Source organism: Vicugna pacos, chromosome 2 (genome assembly GCF_048564905.1).
Source record: "Vicugna pacos chromosome 2, VicPac4, whole genome shotgun sequence".
NCBI classification, from domain to species: domain Eukaryota; kingdom Metazoa; phylum Chordata; class Mammalia; order Artiodactyla; family Camelidae; genus Vicugna; species Vicugna pacos.
In genome coordinates this window covers 16,380,040-16,400,902 of record NC_132988.1, presented here as the reverse complement: position 1 = coordinate 16,400,902, position 20,863 = coordinate 16,380,040, and the positions used below count along the sequence as shown (strand labels likewise).

At 44.5% G+C, this 20,863-nt stretch overlaps 2 protein-coding genes across 21 annotated transcripts in view; one reads left to right on the top strand and one right to left on the bottom strand.

Moving 5' to 3' along the window:
- ARHGAP10 (Rho GTPase activating protein 10) overlaps positions 1 to 5,705 on the top strand; it is a 301,281-nt gene extending 295,576 nt beyond the window's left edge. For 7 of the 16 annotated variants that reach the window (XM_072975997.1, XM_072976004.1, XM_072975925.1 and 4 more), the window contains 2 exons: positions 630 to 5,332; positions 5,497 to 5,705. The gene's annotated coding sequence lies outside the window, so the exon portion shown is untranslated. The remainder of the gene's footprint in view (positions 1 to 629; positions 5,333 to 5,496) is intronic. The other 9 variants (XM_072975955.1, XM_072975989.1, XM_072975946.1 and 6 more) reach the window with 9 other exon arrangements.
- NR3C2 (nuclear receptor subfamily 3 group C member 2) overlaps positions 1 to 20,863 on the bottom strand; it is a 422,707-nt gene that overhangs the window by 857 nt on the left and 400,987 nt on the right. The window lies entirely within an intron of this gene.

Genomic DNA, 20,863 nt, shown 5'->3' with positions numbered 1-20,863 from the left:
GCGCTGGGCCCTGCTGAGGGAGCTGTGGCGGGGGGGGGGCAGCCCCGGCCCCTCATCTCGCCACTGTCTCCCTTCAGGTTCCCACTCCTGAGCTGGGGGCAGGGCTGAAACTTCTCCATCCCAGCCCTGGCTTATTAAGATATAACTGACATATAACTTTGTGCATTTTAAGGTGTACAAAGGGTTGACTTGATGCGCTTACAATTTGCAAAATGATTAACACCTCTATCACATTACATACTTACATTTCTTTTTTGTGATGAGAACTTTTAAGATCTCACTTGGCAGCTTTTGAGTAATACAGCATTGTTACTCTAGTCGCCGTGGTGTACACCAGATCCCCAGAACTTCCTTCTCTTATAAGCAGAAGTTCGTACTCTGACCAACATCTCGTTTCCCCACCTCTGGTAACCACGCTTCTACTCCCTGTTTCTATTAGTTTGCTTTTCCAGATCCCACGGGTAAGTGAGATCATGCAGTATTAGTCTCTGACTTATGTCACTTAGCGTCATGCCCTTAAGGTCCATCCACGTTGTTGCAAATGGTGGGGTTTCCTTCATTCTCACGGCTGAACAGTACTCCATTGTGTGTGTGTGTGTATACACCAAATCTTCTTTATCCATTTTCAGCCACTTTGAAAGCATGAAAACATCAAGGAGAACTTTTCTGTCTTCTCACTGATTCAGCCATTTCTCCAACTCTGTGACCCAAGGACCTATCCATCCTCCTGGACCGGAGCCACTCCCAATTTGGTAAGTTAAAAAAACAAAAAACCACCACCCACAAATGCAGTATAGCATTACTCATTTCTCTTCTAATTACTAGGAATACAATTTCAAATTGGAAAGTATATATTCTCATTTTTCTTCAGTTAATTCCATATCCTATTATGGGAAAAAAATGACTTTGGGTCATTTCCCACTGTGTTAAAGCAGACAATATTAATACTACATGTCATAAAGTAACTCTGTAGTCTTAAAAGAGATTCTGGTGAATATACATCTGTAACTTTCCCTCAGGAATTTTTTAAACTCAATTAGCAGGCTTAATTTGAGTTGGTTAATAAATAACTGCTAAAGGCCTTCACTACAAACCAGGAATCAAGAAACAGTCAGTGGGAGAAACATCTCGTGCTTCTGTCTGTGCCTGAACACTCTCCCTCCGTCGGTTCCAAGGACTGGCTGCTCTGTGCCCACGGGAAGCTGGGAACTAGCACGAGCCACTGGGTCTGCTCTGGGCTTGTTCACACACACACACGTGCTTGCTTAGCAAATGACGTGCCTCAGTTTCCACACCTGTGCAATGGGGGTAATACTAGTGCCTGTTGCACAGGGTTGCTGGAGGCAGAGTCAGGGAGCTGGCATGGAGGATGTGCTGAGTGGATGTCAGCTGTTAGTCAGGGTGTTGAGAGGCACTGCAGGAGCAAAACCTGCTCTGGGTCATTGTGTAACTTGGTGCTCAGGCCTCCCTTCTAGAAAAGGCGAGATGGGAGCACTTTGTGTTTGGCCTTTCCAGGAAAGAGACTGCGGAAACAGAACTGGGAGGGTAAGTTTCTTCACTTTCCCGGTGGTGGGCCAGTGGCTGTGGGAGCTAAAAGACAAGCCAGATCCTGTTCTCTAGACGGGCTGCCACAAACGAGCCTCACTGGACAGAGGGCTAGGGCCGAGGGTGTGAAGGACACAGTTTAAGTTCACCCTGGTCTCTGCTCCTGCTGCAGCCCCTGAGGTCTCTCCGTGTGGGCACCTGTGGGTCTGTTTTTTACTTTGAAATTTTAACCTGAGGTTAGACATCCGAGTTTCTAGGCCAGATCAGCCCCCGAGTAGGACAGCCCGGCAGCCCCACCCTTCCCAGCTCTGGGGCTGGCCCTCGTCCAGAGACCAAAGCTCCCGGTGCTCAGAGCGTTTGGGGTGGAGGCAGAGGTCCTACCCACGACTCACCCTCCTCGTCCATCCATCCCAGTGACCAAGCACCTGCTCTGGGTCAGGCACTGGGAAGGGGAGGAGGAAGGTGGTCGGAGTGGAAAGGTGGCCTTGGCACATGGCCTGACAGGGTGGAGGTGGGTCACTCAGTGTGTTCAGAGCAGCGGGGGCTCGTGAGGCAGTGCCTGTTGGGTGTTTGTAAACAGGTGACAGCACTGCCGATTCCGACGTGTGATAGGAGATACGGAGCAGAGTGAATCAGCTCTTGAACCTGAGGCAGCTTGCAGGGAGCACCCTGGTGGGGGACAGGTCCCCTGCCCCTGTGTTTAACACCCACGTGAGCATCACCTAGGAGGTGCTGGGGAAACAGACCAGAGAGAGGCCAGGGGCTGGGCACTCCTCATGGACCCTGCACGTTAACCTGGGGCTGGCGTTTCCTACGCCCAGGGCTTCTGTTCATAGCCGATGCCTTGACCGGCTGCAGAGGGATGGGGGCTCTCCTGGGGCATGTGCGGTCAGGCTGGCAGCCAGGGCTGGGCCTTTGACCCTGTGAACACCTGGAGGGGGAACCCTGTCACCACAACCACCCCAGGAAAGGACTCACGCCTAACTCTTGGGGTGGTCAAGATGCCTAGGGGGCCCCAACAGCCTGGCCCACCTGCCCTTAGAAGGCTAAAAACCTCTGAAGACCCCAACCCAGCAAGGCCTGAGCCAGTGGTTGCAGTTGGTGAGGTCAGGGATCATCTGAGAATCAAAGCCGGGTGTCCTCAATCTCTGGGAAAGGAGGACAGGGGCCACCCTGGTCCAGGCTGCCACGTGCTTGCTGACCCAGGGAGCCCCTCATAGCCAGTGCACCAGGACCCACGGATCCCTGAGCAGATGTCTGAGGTGGGTTGTTGCTGCGGGAAAGGGCACCATCCCTACTGGAAAAAGCAGGGTGCAGGGAGGGCGGGGCTGCAGGTGGTCAGAGCACGAAGCAGTAGGGACTAGGCCCCCGGGGAGTCATATGTGGAACTGGGTCAGCAGGGATGCTGAGCCAAATGGGTGTGTCGCCGTGAAGTGTCTAACGGTCACGCCAGACACATGCATGGGGGAGGTCTCCTGGTGCAAGGCAGGTAGGGCCTCTGCCTGAGCCCAGAGGAGCCAGAAGACACAAGGACAGCCTGGTGTGATGCACGTGCCATCACCTGCTTTTCAAATGATGTGAGTATTGGTTTCTGCTTATTTCCGAGTCTCTTACCCTCTGTCAAGGATCCCCCCCTTCCTGCAGTCACTCTTCACAGCCCTCCAACTCCACCTACCTGGCTTCCTGCAGTCACTCTTCACAGCCCTCCAACTCCACCTACCTGGAGCCTCAGCCGGAAGGAGTCCTTCTTCTCCTAGGATGCTGCCCCCACCTTCTCTTTTATCCAGTGGTTCCCATCTCTTACATGTTTCCCACCTAACAGCTCGCGTAGTGGCCTACAAGCTCCTTGAAGGCAGGAGCCACGCATGCAGCCCTGCTGGGGGTTTGAGGGACTCAGCGCTCTGGCTGCCTGGCCTGCTGCCTGTGTTCCTCTGACCCCCTCCTAAGTGCTCAGGAACAACTTATGGCAGTACTTTTTAATGGCAGCTGGTTGCTAGTTTTTAATCAATGAACCAAAACAAAAACTGAGTAAGTCAAATGGGCCTATTCATTTGCAGTGGCACTAAGTAAATAATGCAGACCTTGATACATGAAGCTAACCTTTTTCATCAATACACACCTTTCATCTTTCCCCGTCATTCTGATGTCCTTTGCTTTGTTTATACCAAGGTTTAATGTGACTTTGTATGCCCGGTCACTGCTCTCTGTGGTTAGAGGGATGGTCATGACGACAGAGAGAGCAGCTCTGCCCTGCTGGCCCCTCAGCACGAATGCCTTCAAGGAGACACATGGCCGGGGTGGGGGGGGCGGGGGGAGTCGCTATACCGACTCCCAGCCTGGCTTTCCTAGTAGATACCAGGCTAGACGGCAAGACAGGAACCCTAAACACTAAGAACCCACGTGATTAGTAATCGGAGAAAGCTCTGTGCGTGCACTCGCTGCCTTTTCACTCTGTACAGGATGCATCTGCTGGGACCGCAGAACTTCTGCTGGACGCTCAGCATGACTTATCCAGCCTGACGTCAGGGTCACAGTGCAACTGGGGACACTGCAGCTTTTGGGCACTGTCAGTACCTCTTCCCCCCCCTCTCTCCACAGAGCCATCTCCAAGGGCCGGCCAGGAGCTGTGCCCTGACCCCACCACAACCTACGGTCTCTTTGGGTGCCATGCAGGGAGGGTTTGGCACTGCTGTTCTAAGGTCACACCATCCGTGAGCAGTGACGGAACGCCTGAATGACAACAGCCTCTCTGAAGCAGGGTCTGTGTGGTTTTGACAGCCTACTTGTGTCTCTTAAGTAAGTTTGCTGCCAACTCCACAACTTTCTCCAAGTTAGGATCAAACTTTTGCCTGAAATCAGCACTGGGGGAAGGTTTGAAGCTTTATTTTCAAAGATCAGAATTTTAGCCAGCTATATTCATAGGGTTAGGGACAAACAATACTTAGCTTCAACTTACCCCAGGTGTTCCCGTGACAGCCTTGTGAACACTGGAAGATGACACGCAGTGATTACGTAAGGACCCTGGCCTTCAGCCAGAAGCCCCAGCCTCCCCAGCGCACGCGAGGGCGGGGCAGGCCGGCGTGTGCACAGGCGGCGGCCCCTGCATGGCTGCTGGTGTCTCAGCAAAATGCGGCGGTAACGTGGTCAGACGTAACAAAGGACCCCCTCCCTCCCCGGGCAATTTAGCAGCATTCGTTTCAATACCCAGAAGAAAATGTAGCCTTCAACAACAAGGTTAGACCACTACTTATGGATTCCCTCTGAAAACCCAGACCCTGCAGTGTGGCTACTCCGCTGAGCTCTCCTAAAGGCTGAGTTTAGGAGAGTTCGGAAGGCCTACACACAACTGAGAGAAAGAGCATCAGAAAGAGACCATCACGCAGTAATGTTAGCATCGTGGCAGCATAAGACGGGTCCTCCTTTCTGACCCCCTTTTAACAAAGAATTAGTCACCCATCAATGAACAAAAGCATGGTTGTGGGGCTCTGGGATCCATCACCACCTACAAAGGGCCCCGGGAGGAGTCTTGCCTGCTTGTGCCTCTGGTGCAAGGCCGGGGGACCCTGCCGTGGGCTGTGGAACTGTGGAACTGCAGAGCAGTGAACTTGCTCCAGCCCATCCTGCCATGGTCGGGAAAATACCAGGAGGCTGCTGACCTGGGCAGATACCCACTGACAAGAGAGAAACTGCAGAAAGCCAGCATACCACTGGAGCAATAAAAACAAATGGAAATGGAAAAAACTTTACCAGCACTGCCCCAACCCTTGTGAGGCAACGCTGTTATCAGGTATTGTAATAGTAAAGAACAGATCTGACTCTATATTAGATCTGTTCCTTTGGCTTTAACCCTGCGCCCTGTTTCCTAGGCTTGGTCTGGCTAGCTCTACACTCACGTAAAAATAACAAGCTGCAGAATAGAGAATAACTTCTGTTTTCTTGGCGGTTTTGCAGGAGCATCATGACCTGGCCCACGTGGACGGCTGCAGGAACAAAAAAATTCCTACACCAAGAAGTTTGCCACCAACCACACCCCCTTCCCCTGTTTGTTTGAATAAAAGGAGCCTGTATTCTGACTAGAGCAGGATGGTTCTCCAAGATATTAGTCTTCCATCCTCTCGATCTGCCAGCTTTCCAAATAAAGTCGCTATTCCTTGCCCCAACACCTCGTCTCCTGATTTATCGGCCTGTTGTGTGGCGAACAGAACGAATTTGGACTCGGTAACAGTATTAGCAACCTTTGTCCTGGGGGGAAAAGAGTGGTGACCAGCTACCCCAGTGGTGTAGGACAGACACAGCTGGAGAACCTGTTTCTCTCAAGCAGCAAAGTACTAAGGTGGGACCTCAAAGACTAGGGGAGGGAGGAGATTGGGAAAGAAGCAAATAAGATCAAAGGGTATTAAAGTGACACACCCATTAACACCTACCCATGAGCCTCAGATGTTCTCCCTAGGGGGTCCCCAGTTACCCCCTAAAGCCCCGAGTGCTAAGCTTACACCTTCCCCTACTCTGTGGCCAGCAAGAAGCTACAAACTTGAGCTATAGCACCGCCTCCTGGAAGACAAGAGAGGTGTCCAGAAGCCAGTCTGGTGAGCTGTAAGAATCAGAGACGACATAAAAGCTGAAGAATTCTGCCACAGAGAAAGCAAAAAGAGAACCCCCAGACAACAGGAACACCACTGAACAGAATACCCCATCTGAACTCAACTAGCACAAACTGAAGGAGGTATCTGCCCCTTCCAGTGCAAAAAAACCCCCCAAAAGGCAATGCAGTACTACAAAGAACATGAAAAGTCAAGAAAATATACCATCACCAAAAGATAATAATTCTCCAATCATGGACTTCAAAGGCATGGAATTTTGCAATCTAGCTAAATTCAAGAAAGCTGTTTTGAAGAAACTCAAAAGAGCTACAAGAAAACTCAGAAAGACAATTCAACAAAGTCCTGAAAAAATACAGGTTTAAAATGAGTTACTTACCAAAGAACCAGAAGTCATAAAAAAAAGAACCAAGCAGAAAGCTTAGGAGCTCGAGGACTGAAATGAAGAAATGCTATAGACAGCATCTGCAGTGGAGCGGAACAAATGGGAGAGTCACTGTGACCGAGCAGGACCCTGTGGGGCCCTCCAGGGTCAGACCACTCACTCCCCCACACCCTCTGCTGCAGCTCCTCTCTGAAGCACCCAGATGATAGTATCTCATGTATATTTCCCAAATTTTTCAGATGCTTAAAACCACCACTAAAGGGAAGAAGTTAACTACTTGATGATCGAGAACACACAGCCCCCAGACTTTCCAGCACCCAGGGGGTTGGCACTGTTGAGTGCCCTGTTCCCTCCACTTGAGCCAATCAGAGGATTGTGCACGAGCTGATAACATATTCTGCCACATACCTCCCCCTCACCCCACCGCCACCACCACCACCTGGCCTTTAAATATGCTTGGTGAAATCCTTTGGGGAGTTCAGCGTTTTCTTGGGCATGAGCCACCCCATCTTCCTTGCTCGGCCCTGCAGTAAACCTTTCTCTGCTCCAAACTTTGATGTTTCAGTTTGTCTGTCCTCATAGTTGCCTTCAGTAACATGAGTCGGAAGATTCTGAGATACTCAAAGGAAAGCAAAGAAGAGTGAAGAAAGCTTATGTGATTTAAGGGATTCCATCAAAAAAACCAAAAGTTATTAGAAAAATTAGGGTTCCAGAAGAAGTAAAGAGAGGGATGGGGGCAGAAAATTTGCTGGGAACTTCCCAAACCTGAAGAGAGAAATGGGCATCCAAGTTCACAAAGTTCCAAAATGATTCTTAGTATCTCAATGCAAAAAGACTTACTCTAAGACACATTATGATAAAACTATCAAATAATCAAAGGTAAAGAATTCTAAAAACAGCCAGGGGGAAAAATATTATAACCTACAAAAGAACTCCTATTAGGCTATCAGAAGATTTCTCTGCAGAAATTCTACATACCAGGAAAGAGTGGAATGTCTTATTCAAAGTGTTGAAAGAAAAATTGCCAACCAAGAACTATCTGGCAAAGTTATTTTTCAAATACATAGGACAAAAAGACTTTCCAAGACAGACAAAAGCTGAAACCTTTGGAACTAATTAACAAATTCAGACCTGTCTTGCAAGAAATGCTGAAAGGAATACTGCAGGCTGAAATCAATGGATGCTAATCAGTGACATGAAAACATACAAGAATATACAACACACCGGTAAAGGCAAATATAGAGGCAGACTTAGCATTTTCCAATTCTGTAATAGGATAGTGTGTTAACCACTTAACCATAATATAAAGGTCAAAGGAAAGGAGTATTAAAATTATAATTATGGTAACTGTAATTTGCTAAATACACAATATAAAAAGAGGTAGATAATGACATTAAAAATATAAAAGGGGGAGTAAAAGGGTAGAGCTTGTGTAGACAACTGAAGTTAGCTTGCCCTGAACTTAAAATGCACTGTTCTATCTATGCAGTGTCTTATGTAAGCCTTACAGTAACCACAAACCAAAACACCTAGAGTAGATGCATAACAGGTAAATACATGGGTAATGGAGCATACCACGATGGAAAATCACCCATCACAAAGGTGTGCAGAAACACAATGCAACCAGAGAACAATGACTAGGATGGCATTACCAAGTTCTTCATACAAGCAATAACTCTAAATGTAAATCATTTAAATTCATCATCAAAAGATAGTGGATGGATGGGTGAAAAAAACCCAACCCAACTGTATGCTGCCTACAAGAGACTTACTTCAACTTTAAGGACACACATAGGCTCAGAGCGAGGGGATAGAAAAAGATGTACCATGCAAGTAGAATCCAAAGGAAAGTGGAAGTGACTATACCTTTATCAGACAAAACAGACTTTAAGCTAAACATGGTAATAAGAGTCAAAGGTCAGTATGTAACGATTTAGAGGTAAATTCATCAAGAAAACATAATTATGCATATATACACATGCAACATTGGAGCACCTAAATATATTAAGCAAATACTAACATATCTGACAGAGTAGACAGCAACACAATAATTGCAGGGGACTTCAAAACCCCACTTTCAGCAATGAATAGATGCAGACAGAAAGTCAAGAAGTAAACACCAGACTTGAACCAGGCATTAGTACAAAGAGAGCTTAACAGAACATACAATGCAACAGAAGCAGAATATACATTCTTTTAATGTACACGTGGAATATTCTCCAGGATTGACCATATGACAGAATACAAAATAAGTCTTGGCAGACTTCAGGAGATAGAGATCATACCAAGTATTTTTCTGACCACAATGTTATGAAACTAGAAATCAACAAGAGGAAAGCTTGGAAAATCTACAAGTATGTAGAAATCAAACAACACACTCCTGTACAACCAGTGGGTCAAAGAAGAAATCAAAAGGGAAATCTAAAAAAAAATCTCAAAACTAGTGAAAATGTAAACACAACATACCAAAACTTCTGGAATGCTGCAAAGGCAGTTCTGAGAGGAGTTTATGATGATAAGTGCATATATTAAGAACATTTCAAATAACCTAACTTTACACCTCAAGGGAGCAAGGGGGGAAACGGACAAAGTAAGCCCCAAGTTAGCGGAAGGAAGGAAATAACAAAGACCAGAGTAGAAATGAATGAAATAGGCCGGAAAAACGATAGGGAAAAAAATGAAGGTAAGAGCTGGTTTTTCAAAAAGATGAAGAAAAAAAGTCAGAAGACTTAAATAAAATCAGAAATGAAAGAGGAGACATTAAAATGGAAACTATAGAAATACAAAGGATCGTAAGAGGCTACTATGAATAATTATATGCTAACAAGTTGGACAACCTAGAATACATGAATACATTCCTAGAAATATATAAACTACTTATGCTGAATCAAGAAGAAACAGAAAATCTGAACTAATCAGTAACAAGCATGGAGACTGAATCAGTAATCAAAAATCTCCAAATATAGAAAGCTTCGGACCAGGTGACTTCATTGGCAAATTCTACCAAACATTTAAAGAATTAATATCAATACTTCTCAAACTCTTCCCAGAAACTGAAGAAGAGGGGACACTTTCAAACTCATTTTACCAGGCCAGCGTTACCCTGACACCAAAGCCAAAGACACTATAAGAAAACTATAGACCAATATCCCTGATGAATATAGATGCAAAAATTCTCAACAAAAGATTAGCAGGCAAAATTCAGTAGTACATTATAAGGTAGAAATCATCCCTGAGATGCAAGGATGGTTCAACATATGCAAATTAATAAATGTGGTACACTACATTAACAGAATTAAAATAAAGATCATATAATCATCTCAACAGATGCAGAAAAAGCATATGATGAAATACAACATCCTTTCATGATAAAAATACTCAACAAATTTGGTATAGAGGGAACATACTTCAACATAATAAAGGCCATACATGACAAACTCACAGCTAACATCATACTCAATGGAGATAATTGAAAGCTTTTGCTCTAGTATCAGGTACAAGATAAGGATGCTGGACTCTCACCCCTCTTAACTGATAAAGTACTGGAAATCCTAGCCAGAGCAATTATGTAAGTCAGATAAATACAGGCATCCAAGCCAGAAAAGTAGTAAAATGGTCTCTATTTGCAGATGATATGATTCTATATATAGAAAATCCTAAAGACTCAACCCAAAACCTTTGGAACTAATTAACAAATTCAGTGAAGCTGCAGGACACAAAATCAACATACAGAAATTAGTTTCACTTTTATATACTAACAGTGAGACATCTGAAAAAGAAAACTATCCCATTCACAGTAACTTCAAAACAATAACATACTTAGGAATAAATTTACCCAGAGAAGTGAAGGATTTGCACAATGAAAACTACATGACTCTGATGAAGGAAACTGAAGACACAAACAAATGGGAAGAGATCCTGTTTTCATGGGTCAAAAGACTTATATTGTTAAAATGTCCATACTACCCAAAGCCATCTATAGATTCAATACAATCCCTATCAAAATCCTAAGTTTTCACAGAAATAGAAAAAACAACCCTCAAATTTTGTATGAAACCACAAAAGACTTCAAAATAGCCAAAGCGATCTTGAGAGTCAGGGAAGCATCACATGTCCTGATTTCAAACTATACTGCAAAGCTGTATTAATTAAAACAGTGTGGCAAATAGAGACACAGACCAATGGGCCAGGAAGAGAGCCCCAAAATAAACTCCTGCATATGTGATCGACTAATACCTGACAAGAAAGCCAAGAACACTCCATGGGGAAAGCATAGGTTCTTCAACAAGTCGTGCTGGGGAAACTAGAAAACCACACACAGAAGGATGAGACTGGACTCCTGCTTACACCACTCACGAAAATTAACTCAAAATGGATTAAAGACTTAAACATCAGAGCTGATTCAGTAAAAATCCTAGAAGAAAACACAGGAAAAGCAGCTCCCTGACACTGGTCTTGGCAATGATTTTTTTGGATATACCCACAAAAACACAAGTAACAAAAGCAAAGTTCAACAACAACAACTCCATAAAGCTAGAAGGCTTCTGCAGAACAAAAGAAATAATCAAAAAGAAAAGGCAAAGTACAGAATGGGAGACAGTCTCTGCAAACCGTGTTATCAGATAAGTGGTTAATATCCAAGATCTCACTGATATCATTGTTAGATATCACTGTTAGAATGGCTATCACCGAGAAGACGAGAGAGTGTTACTGAGGATATGAAGAAAAAGGAACACGTGTGCACTGCTGTTGCTGGGAATACAAAGTGGTTCAGCCACTGTGGAAAACAGAATGGAGGTTCCCCGAAACATTATATAACTAGAACTACCCTACAATCCAGCAACTCCAATCCTAAGTAAATATCTGAAGGAGATGAAAACAGGATATTGAAGAGATATATGCACTCTCACGATCCCTACAGCATTATTCACAATAGCAACAGATGAATGAAGAAAGATGATGTTGTATACATACACAATGAAATATTACTCTGCCATCAAAAAGAATGAAATCCTGCTATTTGCAACAGCATGGATGAGCTGGGAAGGTCTTACGCAAAGCAAGATAAGCCAGACAGAGAAAGACAAGTATTGTATGATCTCACTTAAATACGGACTCTTAAAAAAGCCAAACATAAAAACAGTAGAACAGTAGTTACCAGGGGGATGGGAGAATTGGGGAGGAGGTGTTTGAGGGTACAAACTTGCAACCTATAGATAAATAAGTCCTAGAGATCTAATGCTCACCACAGTGATTACAGACAACAATACTGTTTTATAAACTTTAAAGTTGCTAAGAGACTAGATCTTAGTTGTTCCCACCACAAAAAAAGAAATAATGTGACATGATGGAGGTGTTAACTAATGCTATGGTGGTAATCATTTTGCAATACATAAATGTATCAAAGCAACATGTTGGATACCTTAAACTTGCACAGAGTTATATATCAATTATATTTCAATAAAAAAAAGGTACCATCAGAAAAATATCTAAAACAATCAGTTTTTAAATACTCACCAAAAGGCATTTCTTGGCCAAAAGCTTAGAGGTGAGTACACTTGGGGCATCAGCTGTGGGAGGCTTTGGGGGGAACTTAGTGGGGTGCTCTGGGGCCCTAAGCAAAGCTGCCAGCTGGAAGGGGTAGCTTTGGTTGGTTCCCTATTTCAAAAAACTGCCCTCCTCTGCCAAGGGCCAGCCCACATGGCCATGGGCATCTGGATTCGAGTGTGTCCCCAAAGCAGGAGACAAGGCTCAGTGGGGCTGTGTGCTCTGCTGTGAGCTGTGCTCCCCCGGTGACCCTGCTTCCAGAGAGGCCCCGCTGCCTGGCCAGTGAGGGAGGCAGGGTTGTACCATGAGGCTTCACAGGGCTGGTTCCTGACCCTCGGCTGGTACAGGAATAAACTGGGCCAGACCCGGTGCCCGGGTAGGAATGGGCTGGCTGCTGGGGCTGGAAGGAGAATCTCAAGGAAAGCCAAGGTATTTCTGAAAACTCACCTCTGCCCCCAACCCTGTAGCATCTGATTGTTATCTGAGATTACATTTTAATTTGTCCTTCATCACCATTTTTATAAAAAATTCAACACCAGTCATTGCTCTCCAGTCAGTGATAAACATTCAGTCTTCAAAACATGTCGTTTGGATGCTGTGCTAAGCAAGATGGGTTTAGTTTCCTTCTAACTTTTTTTTTTTAACTTGAATTTATTTAATTTCCACCCTGTTTTAAGTTTCCTTGTATTACAAGCCTCGTTCTAGATCACAGCTCCGCCTTCTTGTGAATAAAGTCTATTGTACATGCGAAACCCACAAAGAAAAACGACACAATGGAAAGGCAGAAAGTGGAGCTTAAAGATAAAGGGATAATTAGAACATTGCTGAACAAAGGAAATCTAATGAAAGGGTTGTGCCTGGAACGCACTGGCACGTTACTGTATATAGAAGTATGAACTTTTCCTAATTCTGTTTTCCATTATTTCCTAGATCTTTCTTGCACATGTACACTACACTGAGCACTGTAAAAATCTAAACCAATTCATATTTAGAAGTTACCAACTTTAATATCTGGCTCCATCAAGATGAAGCAGTTAAACCTTTACTTCAATCTCTTGAAGAAAAGGAACACTGAGCAATAAAGGGGCAGACACCACTGGCCAGGGCCAAAGGCCTCTTCTGATCCAAGTACGGATAGAACAGTAGACACCAAGGTGGCCGAACCTATTCCTTTGATTCTGTGACACCAATGAATCAGGAGCCAGCAGAGTAGGGCCTCCAAGGCCAAATCTGGCCTAATCATTTTTGTAAGTTTTTTTTTCCTTTTTTTTTTACACTTTTAAATGGTTGGAAAAAAATCAAGAGACTATTTTGTGACATGCAAAAATTATAGGAAAAAAGTTTTCCTGGAACACAGCCATGCTCACTCACTTAGATATTATCTGTCGCTGCTTTCATGCTACAAAGGCAGAGCTGAGTAGCTGTGACAAAGCCCCTGGGGCCCACAAAGCCTGCAGCATTTACCAGCTGGTCCTTGATGGAAAAAGTCTGCTGGCCCTGGATTGGAAGGCACGCCAGAGATTTAGTAATAGCTAAGGGAGAGCAAGTTTTGGTTGCTGGCTAAAATAAATAAGTCAAGTATGAGATGTCTCCTGACTTCAGAAATAGTAAATGTGGGGTGAAAAAAAGTCATGGCTAGATCTGGTTTTCCAAATAAAATACAGATTCTCTGAGCCCTCAGGAAATGCTTTAGAAAGAATCCTCGTATGTAAGGGGGTTGAACGAGGTAACTGAAGGGTTTGTCCAACTTAAAGGCTCCAGAAGTTGTCTTTTAAATGACAAGGGCTTAATTTCCAGAATATATACACAGCTCATACAACTTAGTAAGAAAAAAAACAAACCCAATCCAAAAATGGGCAGAAGACCTAAACAAGCAATTCTCCAATGAAGACACAGAAATGGCCAATAGGCATATGAGAAAAATGCTCAATATCACTAATTATCAGAGAGATGCAAATCAAAACTACAATGAGGTATCATCTCACACCAGTCAGAATGGCCATCACTCAAAAGTTCACAAACAATAAATGCCAGAGAAAAGGGAACCTTCCTACACTGTTTGTGGGAATATAGTTTGGTGCAGCCATTATGGAAAACAGTATGGAGATTCCTCAAAAGACTAAAAACAGACTTACCATATGACCCAGCATTCTCACTCCTGGCCATATATCCAGAGGGAACCTTAATTCAAAAAGACACCAGCACCCCAATGTTCATAGCAGGACTATTTACAATAGCCAAGACACGGAAACAAGTTAAATGTTCTTCAATAGATGACCAGATAAAGAAGTTGTGGTATATTTATACAATGGAATACTACTCAGTCATGAAAAAAATAAATAATGCCACTTGCAGCAACATGGATGGACCTGGAGAATGTCATTCTAAGTGGAGTAAGCCAGAAAGAGAAAGAAAAATACCATATGATATCACTTATATGTGGACTCTAATTAAAAAAAAAGTCAAATGAATATATTTATAAAACAGAAACAGACTCACAGACAGGAAACAAACTTGTGGTTACCAGGGTTGGGAAGGGGGTGAGAAGGGATAAATTGGGAGTTCAAGATTTTCAGATACTAACTACTAATATATAAAACAGATAAACAACAAGTTTATACTGTATAGCACAGGGAACTACATTCAATATCTTGTAGTAACTTACGGTGAAAAGAATATGAAAACAAATATATGTATGTTCCTATATGACTGAAGTATTGTGCTGAGTTTGACAGAAATTGACACAACATTGTAAAATGACTACACTTCAAAGAAAATATATTAAACACACACACACAAAAGTGGAGAGCTGCCATCACTTACATCTTCCACTATGTGCCATTGGTTTAGGAGTTATTTCCCTTTGACTCTCTAGTCCCTGCAGGTTGCACACATTTACTGTGGATCCTCACTGCAGGATTACATTCTATAAAGTCATTATCTACAGTGAATTAGCGAATACGGAAACTTTGCTCCTAGGGAAATGCAGGGTTAGGGTCCTGTGAGCCACGGGTCACAACATATTCATTAAACGATCCATACACAACCTTGTTTCATGTGTGTTTCTGTGTAAAGAAACCTTATTCAATGTATGTGGCTGACTCAACACCTAACTCATAGCTAACAGCATCGTTTTAACTCATGTTATAATGCCCTGTGCATGTCTGTAAATGACCATGAAAGTGCCATGAGTGTTGACTTGAGGGTTACAAATACATTTTAACTAGTAGGCAAATTCATAAATATGGACTTTGTACACAATGATGATCAGCTGGTGTGAAACCATATACCCTTTCACATCCCTTTAACCATGACCTTGATAAACAAAACTGATCAACGGGCATCTTCCCAGCCCTTTCACCCTTGGTCCTTTAAACTGATCTGCCTGAGTCTAAAACAGCTCTGGGATATCAACACTCCCCTTTCCTATTGCCTAACAATGTCTCTCTCCCTTGTGAAATTTCTTCACTCTGTGTGTGTGTGTCCAGTTTGGCTTTAGTTTTAAGGTTCCTTTCCAGTGGATCAGTGAGTCTCCTGTTCCGAGTCCTCGTGCCCTGCTCCACTGAACCCTTCTGCCCTGTGTAGCCCCGCCACCCTCTTCCACAGACACAGGTGCTGAGTGCACCACGGCTGACCAAGGCTCTTCATGTTCGTCATCTCCTCTGAGCAACACGATCTTAAGTCGATTAGCTTGAGCCCAGAACAGGCTGCATTATTTGCAGAGCCTGGTGCCAAATGAAAACCTGAGGCCCCCTGTTCAAAATTTACTAAGAATTTCAAGATGGCAAGGGCAGCACGTTAAGCCAAGAGTGAGGTCTTTTTATGTGCGGGGCTCTGAAGTGACAGCTAAGCCACGGGGAGCCACGGGGCTCACCAGGTGCAGGGCTGGCTCTGCCTGACGTCCCCCACAGGTGCTCCGTGCCTCCTCTGCTCCTGCCTTCAGGGCCTGCCTCACCTCAGGGACCAGGGAAAACGCGTGTGATCCCTCCCTGCCTTAATTCTCTTCTCTCATAAAAAACGGTAAAGAAATGAGTAAATATGACTATTATTCCCTTTTCAAAATGGAGAAAGGAACTGAGAGGAGGTGATTAAGTGTAAATGGTAATATTTAGTCATCCCTGCCTCATGGAGGCATGAGAAGGATTTACTGACAGCATTAGGAAGAAAGGCAATAGGTAAATCCCAGGTATTATACAGGTATTTTACACTGAAAGAGGAGAGACTGAGGCCACCTCGGGTGGGGGGGATTTACTGACACAGGTGTTAGACAATGAGATCGGTTTCCAAAATCTTCCCTAGATAGTTTCAGATTAGGAGGAGATTCCTGCACGTCGGACGTGATTTTCTAGGAGCATAGCTTCCAGGACCCTCAGTGGCTCTTTCTATCTGAAATTTTGTTTTTTTTTTTCCAGAAAGCTAGCCCTGCGGGATCATAAATCTCACTGAATCAGGTAGAAATGGAAAGCACAATTCCTTTAACCTCCCCACACAAGACAAGGTCCTAGTTTCTCCCCCGCATTCCTACAGCACGTTATTCTTTTGCAGATTTCCAAAACCAGCTGTGAACAGCAGCACACGTCCTGTGCGTGTACTTATGAAACTTATGAAATCAATGATGAGGCCAAAGGAATGGTTATCATAAGAAATAATGCTTTTTCCCTGCCTCTCTTTACATAAATTGGGATCAGATATAACTTTTACTTTTGCCAGCTAAGGATTAAAAGAAACAAACCATTGTCTGTTATCATTATAAGTTCATAGGAGAAAGACTTTGACACCAAGACAAACAAAACCCATGGAATGGGAGAAAATAACTGCCAGTTGTATATTGGATAAGGGGTTAAAATCCAGAATAAAGAATTCCTACAACTCAACAACAGAAAAGCAACCAGTTAAAAACATGGGCAAAGAGCTTGGACAAGTCTCCAGAGGACACATAGAAATGGGCCAATAAGCACATGAAAAGATGCTCAATATCACTAATCATTAGGGAAATGCAAACCAGTACCACAATGAGATGCCACTTTAAAACCCATCAGGAAGGCCACTATCAAAGAAACCCAGCAAGTAACAAGTTGTCAGGATGTAGACACACTGGAACCCTTATGACCTGTTGGTGAGAAAGTCAAAAACTGTGGAGGTTCCTCAAAAAATTAAATACAGAATTATCAGATGACTCAGCAATTCTATTTCTAGGTATATACCAACCCGCAATGGAAAGTAGGGTCTCAAAGAGATATCTGCACACCCATGTCCATAGGAGCGTTATTCACAATAGCCAAGACCCAAGAGTCTGTTGGCAGCAGAGAGACAGTGTGGTCTATACACACGATGGAGTACTATGTACCTTAAAATGGAAGGCAGTTCTGACACACGCTACAACACGGATGACGATGGAGGACATTATACTAAATGATACAAGCCAGGCTCAAACAAACACTGTATCAGTCCACACACATGAGGTGCCTAGAGCAGTCAGATTCAGACAGGAAGGAGTATGCTGGCTTTCTGGCTGGGGGAGGGGAAAGGGGAGTTTACACGTCTAGAGTCTCAGTTTTGCAACATAAAGAGTTCTGGAGATTGGCTGCACCACAGTGTGGATGTACTTGAGTCTACTGAACTGTACACTTAAAAACAGCTGAGGTGGTACATTTTATGTTTGTGTGTTTTACCACAATTGAAAGAAAAAAGGAATGACAAACTCCTATACTGGAGTTTCTTTCCTCACTTCTCTAAAGTCCAATACAACTACACCTGTTTTTGAAAATTGAAGTAGTCAGATATAATGTGTCAATTTCTGGTGTACAGCACAGTGTCCCAGTCTTGCATATACATGCATATATTCGTTTTCATATTCTTTTATAACCGCATCTTAGAGTGCTGTCTGATCAGCAGTTGGTATGCACTATCTTAAGTAGTCTGAACATGAGCCACTGAGAATGTTTAAGTGTTTTAACTCACCCTTTTCCAAGGTAAGGAAACAACCCAGATTTTGCCCTAAATCAGCCACAGAAAACCAAGACCAAACACAGAAGACCAAAGGAGATGACGTTCTGTGGCTGCACGTGGAGATTAACTGTCATGCTACTTAAGGTGTAATGTGAAAGTGATGGGTGAGAAAGGACTCAGGACCAGTATTACCAGTAAAACCATGACTTGAAATGCAAGATCAGCTCTGAAGCATCATGGTGGCCTTTGCTACCAAATTCTCAAATTTATATCTACAGCTCCTCAATGCCTAACACTCACCTATCCATCTGCCTACAGATCTCTCTCTCTAGAAGTAGCACATATACATGCAAACAGTACATTACATATGTGTATATAATATATAATACAGCTTCCACTGATTCAAACTTACTCATACATGGGTCTAGGTCCATAATAGTTTGTTTGGGGGTTATTTACAAAGTTTGCTAAGCCACTGTGATTTCTTAGCTGTACTGAAACACATAAGCACAAAACTTTGCAAGTTCTCTCAACCACATTCAAGACGCTCCTGTTACATGCATGCCATCACATCCCAGAAAGACTCGTACTTCTATTTATTAAAGCAGTTTTACTGGGTAACACCTGACTGTTTTTTTTTTTTTAAGTTTATTGTTGTCCCTGTTTGCTGTGTGGCTTCCGACAGAGGTACTGGAAACCTCGTGAGCATCAGCACAAGCCGAACCAATCAGCCCTTCCTCCTCGTTGCTATGGTTACTGAACAGGTTTTCAGACTGGTTGCTAACTGACCTGTTCGCAGCTTCTGCCCTGCTGACCCCTCGTTCGCACAGTGTGGGACACACTTTTCTGGCTTGTCCTCTCTGTCCATTGTTTTGTCTTCCTATCTCACCTCTGTGGTGCCTTCTCCTTTTGGGTTCCTTGGTGGTTATCTTCCCCCAGGGTTCAGTTCTATCCACCATGTTGCCAAAACAACACCCACGCAGTTCTATTGACCCCACCTCCCAGGCTTCAGGGACCACCACGTGCAGCACCTCCTGAAGGGGCATCAGCACTTCGCTTCCCCATCCTCATCTCCGCAGAGCCCTGAGCTCACCTGCCATCTCCCCTGGTCACCTCAAATCTGTGCACCCAAACCACGTTCATCATCTGCCCACAAAGCTCCTCCCCTTGCACCCCCCCACCCAGCCCCAGTGCTGGTGCTGTGCCACCCACCAATCTATGCCTGAGTCCTGAGGGTCATCTTAGACCCACTCCCTCCTCTCTGAACCCCCACGTCCTATCCACCACCAAGAGCTATCCATCCGACCACCTGACTATGTCCTTGTCCCCCTGCCCCTGCTCTAACTTAGCCCCCAGCCCCCGTCCTGCACCAGATCCTAACTGGCCCTTTGCGCCTCCTCTAACAGACTCTCTAGATCAGGACTGTCCAATACGACCGTCTGCACTGCCCAAGATGCTGGCAACTAGCCACACGTGGCTGCTGAGCACTTGGGATGTGGTTTCGTGTGACTGGGGGCTGAATTTTAAATTTTACTAAATTTACATGTCAGTAGCCATCTGTGCCCAGTGGTTACCACATTGAAAGGGTCAGCGCTAGTCTCCAAAGATGTGCTCAAAAACCCTCAACGTGCTTTACAGATCCTTTCACTGTCTCCATCCTTCTTTCTCTCCATTCTTTCCTGACGTTCTTGGATACAATGAAATTCTCCATTTCTCCAAATCACCATGTGCTTTCTCCCTTGGGATATTAATTCCTTTGCTTGGGTTAGCTTCCCTCTGCCTGTCTGGCCAACTCCTGCTTCGCCTTTGGGGCTCAGCTTGGCCATCACTTCCCTCATCTCATGCCCTGGCCCATCTCCTCCCTGACACTCCACCGTCTGGATACCCTACCTATGGGTCTTCCAGTCCACATCGAGCACCCATCACACTGTGGTCAGGTTCTCCGCTTACTTGTCTCCTCTGCTCCCACTACACTGCACACTCTGAGGGCAGGGACTGAGTCTCTGGCCGTCATTGTACCCTCAGCACCAGCACCGTGCCTGGCCTAGTGGAGTCTGCTGTGCGTGCACCTGCCTGCCCGGGGCTCCTTGACCATCTTGGCAATGATTTTTTGGATATGACACCAAACACACAAGTGACAAAAGCAAAGTTCAACAAGTAGACTACATCAAGCAGCAGTCTCCCAGGGCATCAACAGGAGAGCCTGGAGAAACACAACCGTGGCCACGGAGCAGCAATGCCCTTAACCATGGACGTAGTGAACAAAGGAGGTCCAACAGACAAGGGCGCCCTTTGCATCCACAGAGAGTCATGTCTCCCAGCTGGGCTTCATGGCCCCAGTTACCAGCACATGAAACACACCAGTCCTGGAACCACCCAGTCCTCCCCACACCACACCCAAATCATCCATTCCCTATTTACCCACGATATTGAAAAACCACAACATTCTGACCAATTATTTTTTCCCTTTTCCCCATTTTTATCTTTAAATATGTTTGATGCATTTTTCAGCTAAAAAACATAAAAAAACTTTTTCAGATGAAAATTAGCACTCATTGGCACAATTCACCCAGGACAATGCATTCAGAACTCTGCTATACCCTTGAAATGAGAAATCTGTAAAGGCAAACGCCAAAATACGGCTGTAGAAAGAGTCGCTGTGAACCATTAGTAACTGTGTCGTTGGTTTCACCAACTAGACAAAGAAGAGGGTCTGCTGTGTCAATTACTCCGTTAATTTGAAATCTTTTCCTATGTAGGTTTCTCTTCCCCGAGGACTGGGTCTTTCTCCCTCCCTGGTGCCCTGGAAGATAAGGCTTTGCTCCCTTAGCTGACTCTG